Below are 12,215 nucleotides of genomic sequence, written 5' to 3'. Positions count from 1 at the left end.
TCATGGACTCACTCTCTATGCAATAATAGTGTTTAAAATGATTTTTTGAATGACTACCTCATCTCTGTACCCCACACATACAATTATCTGTAAGGTCCCTCAGTCAAGCAGTGCATTTCAAACACAGATTAAACCACAAAGACCAGGGAGGTTTTCCACTACCTTTTTCTCACAAAGGTAGTCTATAAATAACCTAAAAGACAAGGCCAAATCTACACTGGAGTTGCTTACCAAGAAGACAGTGAATGCTCCTGAGTGGCCGAGTTGCAGTGACTAAAATCTACTTGAAATCTACGTCAGGACCTGAAAATGGCTGTCTAACAATGATCAATAACCAATTCGACAGTGCTTGAGGAATTTTGAACAGAATAATGGGCAAATGTTGGTGTGGTGTGGAAAGCTCTTAGAGACTTACCCAGAAAGACTCACAGCTGTAATCACTACCAAAGGTGCTTCTACAAAAGTATTAACTCAGGGTGGTGAATACTTACATCAATGAGATATTTCTGTATTTCATTTTCAATTCATTTCAGGCCATAATGCCCATTGTACCACACCACTTACCTAAATCAATGGGAAAGTCAGTATGAAGAAAAGCCAGTCCCAGGGTCTTTCCACTCCTTGTCTGGTGAACTACCCCAGACCAGTATCTGCCCCCACCCACATGAAAAAATTCTACAGTATTACTATTTACTATAGAATTATGTTGCAAACGGTAGTATACTGTAGAAATCTATTCTATACACTGTAAATATCCCTTGATCATGTGTAGTACTTACTATAGAATTTTGAAGTATACTGTAGAATACTTTCGTAAATATTACAGTTGACTACAGACTACAAAAACACCACGGCAAATACTACAGTAATGTTCGCAAAAACACTACAGTCTACAAAAACACGACTGTAATTACTATAGTATATACTACGGTATTTAATTTGCATATATCCTGCCCATTCCCCTTCCCCATATCCCAGTTTGTGCCACCCATACATGAGAAACCTACATGCCAATTATAGACCATAGAATGGTGAATGCTGTCTTACCTACAGACAGTAGCGACCTGTCATTCAGGGGGTCACTAATGTTTTGCATGTTATTTAGGCATTCTTTTTTGCCAACAATGTAAAAAAAAAGAAATCATTGAGTTAATAAAGATTCTTATAAACATGGTCTTTTTTTTGCTTTCTTGATTAAGGCAGCTCCAAAATGCAGATTGTTCAGCCTAGCTCAGTGCTTTCTGTGTTGGTGGGGCGGCCAAAGGAAAATACGGAGTGTAGGGGTTGGTAATGTTGTCTAGTCCCGCTGTGATTGGCTCAGTGTTCTGTCACTCATGAGGAAACTACATCACCGCTCGAAAATTCAAGCCCATTGGGTGAAGCCATAGATTTACATTAGAAGTGTGCATCCAAGAAGGCTCAAGGTCATTGGCAACAGATAAAATTACATCAAATCACTTATATCTACCGTAGCTTGATTGGACTGATCATGTCAACATCATACTTTCAAAATCTTAGCCAGCAAGCTAGACAAGCCGTCATCTTCCAGAATCAAGTTGACAATCTACTTGCAAATCCTTTTTAGTCCTTGTCATTATAGATTTTTAAAAAACGTATTGGTGCGCATCGTCCATTGGACATGAACACATATTACACAACAAGTTGGAAATCGCAAATTCAATAATGAGTGGTTTGGACGGAATCAGTGGCTAACTGCAAGCATTTCAAAGCAATCAATAGCCTGATATTCAGTGGAGTGGGTGTGTGGTCCAAGTCTGGGTTTAAGGGTTTATTTTCCAATCTTAAAAGGATAAATATTCACATGCAACACCATGGGCCAAAAAAGTTTGAAAACATTAGCCATGTTTTCAATCCAGCATGACTTCTGCCACGTTCAAAACAACGTGGAACTGGAACTGGGAAATCTCAGACTTCCAAGTCGGAAACTCAGTCTTTTCTTTCTAGAGCTCCAACCTGATGATCACTGACGTCATGATTCAACCTGTTTTTTTCCCAGAGTTCCCTGTTGTCTTGAAAGCACCATAAATGCAGAGAATGTCAGACTTTGATGACGAAGTTTGATGCCGTAAAAATAGAGTTCCACACTCCATATATAAACTCCCAGTCATTTATTGGGTAAATCACTAACGTTTCGGCATCACTGTGGCTTCTTCGGGGTGCTTGATGCCATGCCACCTTCCTGTTCAGGTGCACAACAAGGTGAGTCCAAAAATGTATTGCATACTGCTACATAAATTATGTTATATGTCAGGGAGATATATATATATACTGTAACTAAGAAAGTCATACTAAGTGTATGTTGTGCTTCACCCTAATAATTTGGTCCCTTTCCCCATCATAACTTAGCCTACTGTTCTGACTTGGTGGTGCACATGTAGCCTATAGCCTGTTTTAGAGAAATGTAATCATTGAATATTGTAAGAGCTTTTATTCTCTGCTTATATGCCCCGTTTATTTATCCTACGGTCCTGACTTGGTGTACAGGGAGAACACTAAGAACGGTCCATGTTCTGAATTCTGTACATTTCAAAAGTGCTGAATAAATTGGTATATTGACTAAATCTGTCCTAGCTTGCTCATTAATGGCTTAATCTAAATTACGGATTGTCTCTTGTCCGCTCATCGTTCCCTTAAGCCATAGTTGTACATCTCAATTGTTAGAAGAAACCACATTTGTTTAAGCAAGTCAGCAAGGTTTTTTCAAAAAGGCAGTAAATGAGGCTCAATGAACTGTTTTGTTGCCAGACAAGGCTCTGCTGATAGCCAGGTGTAGCGGTGGTAAGGATTCAATCCAAGGTGCTGAAAAGAAAGCTCTGCTGTTGGGAAAGCTTTATGTGGACCCTAACAGTTTGTGGGCACCGTGATAGTGCAATTAATTATCAAATCAAATTTATTTATATAGCCCTTCGTACATCAGCTGATATCTCAAAGTGCTGTACAGAAACCCAGCCTAAAACCCCAAACAGCAAGCAATGCATGTGTAGAAGCACCTTGGCTAGGAAAAACTCCCTAGAAAGGCCAAAACCTAGGAAGAAACCTAGAGAGGAGCCAGGCTATGTGGGGTGGCCAGTCCTCTTCTGGCTGTGCCGGGTGAAGATTATAAAAGAACATGGCCAAGATGTTCAAATGTTCATAAATGACCAGCATGGTCGAATAATAAGGCAGAACAGTTGAAACTGGAGCAGCAGCACGGCCAGGTGGACTGGAGACAGCAAGGAGTCATCATGTCAGGTAGTCCTGAGGCATGGTCCTAGGGCTCAGGTCCCCCGAGAGAGAGAAAGAAAGAAAGAGAGAATTAGAGAGAGCACACTTAAATTCACACAGGACACCGAATAGGACAGGAGAAGTACTCCAGATATAACAAACTGACCCTAGCCACCCGACACACAAACTACTGCAGCATAAATACTGGAGGCTGAGACAGGAGGGGTCAGGAGACACTGAGGCCCCATCCGAGGACAACCCCGGACAGGGCCAAACAGGAAGGATATAACCCCACCCACTTTGCCAAAGCACAGGCCCCACACCACCTAGAGGGGTATCTTCAACCACCAACTTACCATCCTGAGACAAGGCTGAGTATAGCCCACAAAGATCTCTGCCACAGCACAACCCAAGGGGGGGGGGGGGCAATCCAGGCAGGATGATCACATCAGTGACTCAACCCACTCAGGTGACGCACCCCTCCCAGGGACGGTATGAGAGAGCCCCAGTAAGCCAGTGACTCAGCCCCTGTAATAGGGTTAGAGGCAGAGAATCCCAGTGGAAAGAGGGGAACTGGGAAGGCAGAGACAGCAAGGGCGGTTCGTTGCTCCAGAGCCTTTCCGTTCACCTTCCCACTCCTGGGCCAGACTACACTCAATCATATGACCCACTGAAGAGATGAGTCTTCAGTAAAGACTTAAAGGTTGAGACCGAGTTTGCGTCTCTGACATGGGTAGGCATAAAAATGGAGTCAGACCCTGCCTCCAGCTGTTTGCTTAGAAATTCTAGGGACAATTAGGAGGCCTGCGTCTTGTGACCGTAGCGTACGTGTAGGTATGTACGGCAGGACCAAATCAGAGAGATAGGTAGGAGGAGCAAGCCCATGTAATGCTTTGTAGGTTAGCAGTAAAACCTTGAAATCAGCCCTTGCTTTGACTGGAAGCCAGTGTTGGGAGGCTAGCACTGGAGTAATATGATCAAATTTTTTGGTTCTAGTCAGGATTCTAGCAGCCGTATTTAGCACTAACTGAAGTTCATTTAGTGCTTTATCCGGGTAGCCGGAAAGTAGAGCATTGCAGTAGTCTAACCTAGAAATAACAAAAGCATGGATACATTTTTCTGCATAATTTTTAGACAGAACGTTTCTGATTTTTACAATGTTATGTAGATGGAAAAAAGCTGTCCTTGAAATGGTCTTGATATTTTCTTCAAAAGAGAGATCAGGGTCCAGAGTCCTTCAGTTTCATTTGAGACGACTGTACAACCATTAAGATTAATTGTCAGATTCAACAGAAGATCTCTTTGTTTCTTGGGACCTAGAACATGCATCTCTGTTTTGTCCGAGTTTAAAAGTAGAACGTTTGCAGCCATCCACTTCCTTATGTCTGAAACACATGCTTCTAGCGAGGGCAATTTTGGGGCTTCACCATGTTTCAATGAAATGTACAGCTGTGTCTCATCCTCATAGCAGTGAAAGTTAACATTATGTTTTCGAATGACATCCCCAAGAGGTAAAATATATAGTGAAAACAATAGTGGTCCTAAAACGGAACCTTGAGGAACACCGAAATTTACAGTTTACAGGACAAACCATTCACAGAGGCAAACTGATATCTTTCCGACAGATAAGATCTAAACCAGGCCAGAACTTGTCCGTGTAGACCAATTTGGGTTTCCAATCTCTCCAAAAGAATGTGGTGATCGATGGTATCAAAAGCAGCACTAAGGTCTAGGAGCACGAGGACAGATGCAGAGCCTCGGTCTGATGCCATTAAAAGGTCATTTACCACCTTCACAAGTGCAGTCTCAGTGTTATGATGGGGTCTAAAACCAGACTGAAGCATTTCGTATACATTGTTTGTCTTCAGGAAGGCAGTGAGTTGCTGTGCAACAGCCTTTTCTAAAAATTGAGGGGAGTGGAAGATTCGATATAGGCCGATTAGTTTTGTATATTTTCTGGGTCAAGGTTTGGCTTTTTCAAGAGAGGCTTTATTACTGCCACTTTTAGTGAGTTTGGTACACATGGATAGAGAGCCGTTTATTATGTTCAACATAGGAGGGCCAAGCACAGGAAGCAGCTCTTTCAGTAGTTTAGTTAGAATAGGGTCCAGTATGCAGCTTGAAGGTTTAGAGGCCATGATTATTTTCATAATTGTGTCAAGAGATATAGTACTAAAACACTTTTGTGTCTCTCTTGATCCTAGGTCCTGGCAGAATTGTGCAGACTCAGGACAACTGAGCTTTGGAGGAATAGGCAGATTTAAAGAAGAGTCCATAATTTGCTTTCTAATGATCATGATCTTTTCCTCAAAGAAATTCATGAATTTATTACTGCTGAAGTGAAAGCCATCCTCTCTTGGGGAATGCTGCTTTTTAGTTAGCTTTGCGACAGTATCAAAAATACATTTTGGATTGTTCTTATTTTCCTCAATTAAGTTAGAAAAATAGGATGATCGAGCAGCAGTAAGGGCTCTTCGGTACTGCACGGTACTGTCTTTCCAAGCTAGTCGGAAGACTTCCAGTTTGGTGTGGCGCCATTTCCGTTCCAATTTTCTGGAAGCTTGCTTCAGAGCTTGGGTATTTTCTGTGTACCAGGGAGCTAGTTTCTTATGAGAAATGTTTTTAGGGGTGAAAATGCATCTAGGGTATTGCGCAAGGTTAAATTGAGTTCCTCAGTTAGGTGGTTAACTGATTTTTGTCCTCTGGCGTCCTTGGGTAAACAGAGGGAATCTAGAAGGACATCAAGGAATATTTGTGTTTGTGAATTTATAGCATGACTTTTGATGTTCCTTGGTTGGGGTCTGAGCAGATTATTTGTTGCAATTGCAAACATAATAAAATGGTGGTCCGATATTCCAGGATTATGAGGAAAGACATTAAGATCCACAACATTTATTCCATGGGACAAAACTAGGTCCAGAGTATGACTGTGACAGTGAGTGGGTCCAGAGACATGTTGGACAAAGCCCACTGAGTCGATGATGGCTCCGAAAGCCTTTTGGAGTGGGTCTGTGGACTTTTCCATGTGAATATTAAAGTCACCAAAGATTAGAATATTATCTGCTATGACTACAAGGTCCGATAGGAATCCAGGGAACTCAATGAGGATCGCTGTATATGGCCCAGGAGGCCTGTAAACAGTAGCTATAAAAAGTGATTGAGTCGGCTGCATAGATTTCATGACTAGAAGCTCAAAAGACGAAAAAGTCTTTTTTTTGTAAATTGACATTTGCTATCGTAAATGTTAGCAACACCTCCGCCTTTGCGGGATGCACGGGGGATATGGTCACTAGTGTAGCCAGGAGGTGAGGCCTCATTTAACACAGTAAATTCATCAGGCTTAAGCCATGTTTCAGTCAGGCCAATCACATCAAGATTATGATCAGTGATTAGTTCATTGACTATAATTGCCTTTGAAATAAGGGATCTAACATTAAGTAGCCCTATTTTGAGATGTGAGGTATCATGATCTCTTTCAATAATGACAGGAATGGAGGAGGTCTTTATCCTAGTGAGATTGCTAAGGCAAACACCGCCATGTTTAGTTTTGCCCAACCTAGGTCGAGGCACAGACACAGTCTCAATGGTGATAGCTGAGCTGACTACACTGACTGTGCTAGTGGCAGACTCCACTATGCTGGCAGGCTGGCTAACAGCCTGCTGCCTGGCCTGCACCCTATTTCATTGTGGAGCTAGAGGAGTTAGAGCCCTGTCTATGTTGGTAGATAAGATGACAGCACCCCTCCAGCTAGGATGGAGTCCGTTACTCCTCAGAAGGTCAGGCTTGGTCATGTTTGTGGGTCCCAGAAAGAGTGCCAATTATCTACAAATTCTATCTTTTGGGAGGGGCAGAACAGTTTTCAACCAGCGATTGAGTTGTGAGACTGCTGTAGAGCTCATCACTCCCCCCTAACTGGGAGGGGGCCAGAGACAATTACTCGATGCCGACACATCTTTCTAGCTGATTTACACACAGAAGCTATGTTGCGCTTGGTGATCTCTGACTGTTTCATCCTAACATCGTTGGTGCCGACGTGGATAACAATATCTCTATACTCTCTACACTCGCCAGTTTTAGCTTTAGCCAGCACCATCTTCAGATTAGCCTTAACGTCGGTAGCCCTGCCCCCTGGGAAACAGTGTATGATCGCTGGATGATTAGTTTTAAGTCTAATACTGCGGGTAATGGAGTCGCCAATGACTAGAGATTTCAATTTGTCAGAGCTAATGGTGGGAAGCTTCGGCGTCTCAGACCCCGTAACGGGAGGAGTAGAGACAAGAGAAGGCTCTGTAGGAGTGGTATTTTTACACTAAGCGGACCCTTACCTTTTGGCATATCCATTTGTGGTTTCAGGGTGAATGACAAAGGCGCTGAGTGCAGTTGAAACAGTGAAGGTAACCTGAAGTGGAATTGTAAAATGTGTTTGTGTCTCTTCTGAACAGATGGAGCAGGCGCTCTGTCATGCAACTTGGGTCAAAATCTGTTTTTTGCTCTGCTCTTTTCTCTCCATATGTTGTATATCCCCCTCTGGCTGGATTCCAATAGGAATTACACATCCCTTTGGGTCAAAATCTGTTTTTTGCTTTGCTCTTTTCTCTCCATATGTTGTATATCCCCCTCTGGCTGGATTCCAATAGGAATTGCACATCCCTTTGCAAACCAGCATAGTGACTTGCAGGCCACTGTGTTAGAGTAAAACGAGGCCCACAAGACAAGGCTCTATGAAATGCATGTTGCATTGTGTTAATAAATGACATTTTAATGATGACATATTCACTTCGGATATCACTTGGTGACAGAACTGAAAATCATCTTCTTGTGAACATCTAGCAGACACTTTTCAGCATGTTGCTGTCTTTCTCAGTTTGTAGTGTTTACTCCATTATTAAGACAGAAGCAAAATGCATGATTGAAACTGGATGAATGCAACAACCATGTCACTGTCACTACCAAATACAGTCATTGGTGGTAACTCTACAATTCAATCGAAAGTCAAGGCACTCTCGGGAAATATGCAAATAAGGCTTTAAAATGTTTGGACTCGTATTGACACTGAACCAGTGTAATTTAATGATTTAACAGTGGATACTTCACTGTGGAGAGGCAGGCAGGCCAGGATCATCTACCGGATCTACAGTTCAACTAACTGTAACATGCCTACCCCTCTCCCTCTCTTTTCACACCAGAACACCGGCTGCCACACACTAACGACAACACGGATCACAGCCTGCCACAAGATGTACATCTGGCATCTCTATGGCCTGAAGCACAGTTCACAATGCATGTATTATCTCATCAGCTAGTAACTTTTTTTTCTTCTGACAGGTACATTTGCTGCAGAATAGCCTATTATACAGCAATATTAGTAATATTAGGACTAATATATCTGAATCCTCGTCTAATTTCCACATCTTCAACTGGCTTTCGGGCTCACCTTATTTTTAACTATGAAGATAAAAAAAATTGATCACTCGAATAGCGTTGCTTTAAATCAGTGTGCAAACGAGCACTTCCTCTGTCTTTCTCTCTCTCCATCGAATAAATTCAAATGGCATCCAAAATAGATCAAGACTAACTACCAATTGGATATCACGAAATTGGGGATACATTTTTTTTGTTTATATTCCTATTCAAGATTGATATATGGTGCATGCGGAAAGCATTTAGAGACCTTGACTTTTTTCACATTTTGTAACGTTCTAAAATGGATTAAATAGTTTTCCCACCCTCATCAATCTACACACAATACCCCATAATGACAAAAAAATCTGTTTTGGATGTATTTTTTTTCAAACGATCATATTTACATAAGTATTCAGACCCTTTACTCAAGTATTTCGTTGAAGCACCTTTGGCAGCCATTACAGCCTCGAGTCTTCTTAGTGATGATGCTACATGCTTGGCGCACCTGTATTTGGCGAGTTTCTCCCATTCTTCTCTAAGCTCTGTCAGGTTGGATGGGGAGTGTTGCTACACGGCTATTTTCAGGTCTCTCCAGGGATGTTCGATCAGGTTCAAGTCCGGGCTCTGGTTGGGCCACTCAATGACATTCAGAGAATTGTCCCGAAACCATTCCTGCGTTGTCTGGGCTGTGTGCTTAGGGTTGTTGTCCTGTTGGAAGGTGAACCTTCGCCCCAGTCTGAGGTCCTCAGCGCTCTGGAGGAAGTTTACATCAAGGATCTTTCTGTACTTTGCTCCGTTCATCTTTACCTCGCACCTGACAAGTCTCCCAGTCCCTGCCACTGAAAAACATCCACACTACAAGATGTTGCCACCACCATGCTTCACCGTAGGGATTGTGCCAGGTTTCCTCCAGGCATGACGCTTTGCATTCAGGCCAAAGAGTTCAATCTTGGTTTCATCAGAACAGAGAATCTTGTTTCTCATGGTCTAAAATTCCTTTAGGTGCCTTTTGGCAAACTCCAAGAGGGCTGTCATGTGCATTTAACTGAGGAGTGGCTTCTGTCTGGCCACTCTACCATAAAGGCCTAATTGGTGGAGTGGTGTAGAGATGGTTGTCCTTCTGGAAGGTTCTCTCATCTCCATAGTGGAACTTTGGAGCTCTGTCAAGGTAACCAGAGGGTTCTCGATCACCTCCCTGAACGAGGCCCTTCTCCCCCGATTTCTCAGTTTGGCCAGGCTGCCAGATCTAGGAAGAGTCTCGGTGGTTCCAAACTTCTTCCATTTAAGAATGATGGAGGCCAATGTGTTCTTGAGAACCTTGAATGCTGAAGAAATGTGTTGGTACCCTTCCCCAGATCTGTACCTCGACACAATCCGGTTTTAGAGCTCTACGGACAATTCCTTCAATCTCAAGGATGAACAATGGAGTACAATGTCCAGTCTCATAGCAAACAGTCTGAATATTTCTGTTTTTAATAAATGTGCAAACGTTTAAAAAACCTTGTTTTCACTTTGTCATTATGGGATATTGTGTGTAGATTGACATTAGAATAAGTCTGTAACGTACCAAAATGTGGAAAAAGGGAACGTGGTTGAATACTTTCCGAATGCACCGTAGATGTCTTAGCCTCTTTCAGGTAATACATTCAATAGCCTTTTAGCCTTTATATTTAGCTAATGATTTATGGGTTCATTTGCAATACAAACCTGCTCTCTGCTGACCTCTCTCCTTAGCACTTGTGAAGCCCATGGGAAAAGTTAGACTAGAATAGCTTTGGGATTTTACACACTCAATCACACAGCCACACTGTACAAAATGATTCTGGGGTGAATTATAATTGACAAATTAACAACAAACAATATACTTAAAATAAAAATGTATGCAAGTTGTTTCAATTATTTGCTCATTTTATTTGACCAAAAATGTAAGAATTAAATCCAACTGAATATGTTGCTCAAAATGTAAGTATAATTTACGAGGGCAACCTTCTGGTTCTGGTCCTTCTGTAGCACAGTTGGTAGAGCATGCCGCTTGTAATGCCAGGGTAGTGGGTTTGATTCCCGGGACCACCCATACGTAGAATGTATGCACACATGACTGTAAGTCGCTTTGGATAAAAGCGTCTGCTAAATGGCATATATATATATAAAGAAAATTGATTGATTGAGCTCATTGGAAGTCTGGTTTGAATCTCCTTGCATTTCATATCTTGCCACGAGCCTCTGTTTTTAAAGGATAAATTCAAAAAATGTTGCTTCATGATTCTATCACACAATTTTTTTTTTTTTTTTTAACCTTTATTTAACCAGGCAAGTCAGTTAAGAACAAATTCTTTTTCAATGGCGACCTAGGAACAGTGCCTGTTCAGGGGCAGAACGACAGAATTGTACCTTGTCAGCTCGGGGATTTGAACTAGCAACCTTCCGGTTACTAGTCCAACGCTCTAACCACTAGGCTACCCTGTCGCCCCGACAACAATGTTGAATGCATGTTTGAAGAGAAAAGTATTAAGCAGCTTGTTGTGCCACTAGGTGTAATTCATCATTATGAACGAATATCAAAACCGTCCGGCAAATTGACGTACAATGATGAGATCACCCATTCCCACATTTGCAACTTTCTAGTAGAAGCAAATGCAGTATCCTGCGTTGCTTGCTTTGAACAAAAAAACTCGAGTTATTACTTGTGGCTGGAGCACTGTGCTCAACACCTTCATGAAGTTGTTTTACAACACACCATGTAATGTTTCAGAACATCTCACCGTCTCCGTGGTTTCCGACACCGTCCCAGTGCTGTCTGACCTACTTGGGGAGCTCTCACTCAAACTGTTCGGAGTCGTCTTTCTCTGCTCTTTCTCCTTCAGGGGTCACATCAGTCTGGGGCAGGGGGATTGGGGTGGGGAGGGTTTTTTCCTCTCCTCCCACTTCTTCCTCCACCACCGCACTTTCCACACCCTCCACTACAGCCACAGGCTCCACAACCACCTCCTCCACTACCTCACTAAGCACACAGCCAAGACAATGTAGGAGTGGCTTCTTTAAGGAATACCTAGGATAGGATAAGTAATCCTTCTCACCCCCCCCCCCCGCCCCCCTAAAATATTTAGATGCACTATTGTAAAGTGGCTGTTCCACTGGATGTCATAAGGTGAATGCACCAATTTGTAAGTCGCTCTGGATAAGAGCGTCTGCTAAATGACTTAAATGTAAATGTAAATGGCTTCGGGACAAGTCTCTGAATGTCCTTGAGTGGCCCAGTTAACCCAATGAGAGAGCATGGACTTGAACCCGACCGAACATCTGGAGAGACCTGAAAATAACTGCAGGAACACTCCCCTTCCAACCTGACAGATCTTGAGAGGATCTGCATAGAAGAATGGGACAAACTCTCCAAATACAGGTGTTTTTAATATTTTTTTCATTTATTTAACTAGTCAGTTAAGAACAAATTCTTATTTCTATGACAGCCTATGAACATTGAGTTAACTGTGTTGTTCAAGGGCAGAATGACATGTTTTTTTTACCTTGTCAGCTCAGGGATTCGATCTTGCAACCTTTCAGTTACTAGTCCAACAATCTAACCACT

This window comes from Oncorhynchus keta, chromosome 26, assembly GCF_023373465.1.
Source record: "Oncorhynchus keta strain PuntledgeMale-10-30-2019 chromosome 26, Oket_V2, whole genome shotgun sequence".
NCBI classification, from domain to species: Eukaryota; Metazoa; Chordata; class Actinopteri; order Salmoniformes; family Salmonidae; genus Oncorhynchus; species Oncorhynchus keta.
This window is presented reverse-complemented; position numbering follows the sequence as displayed.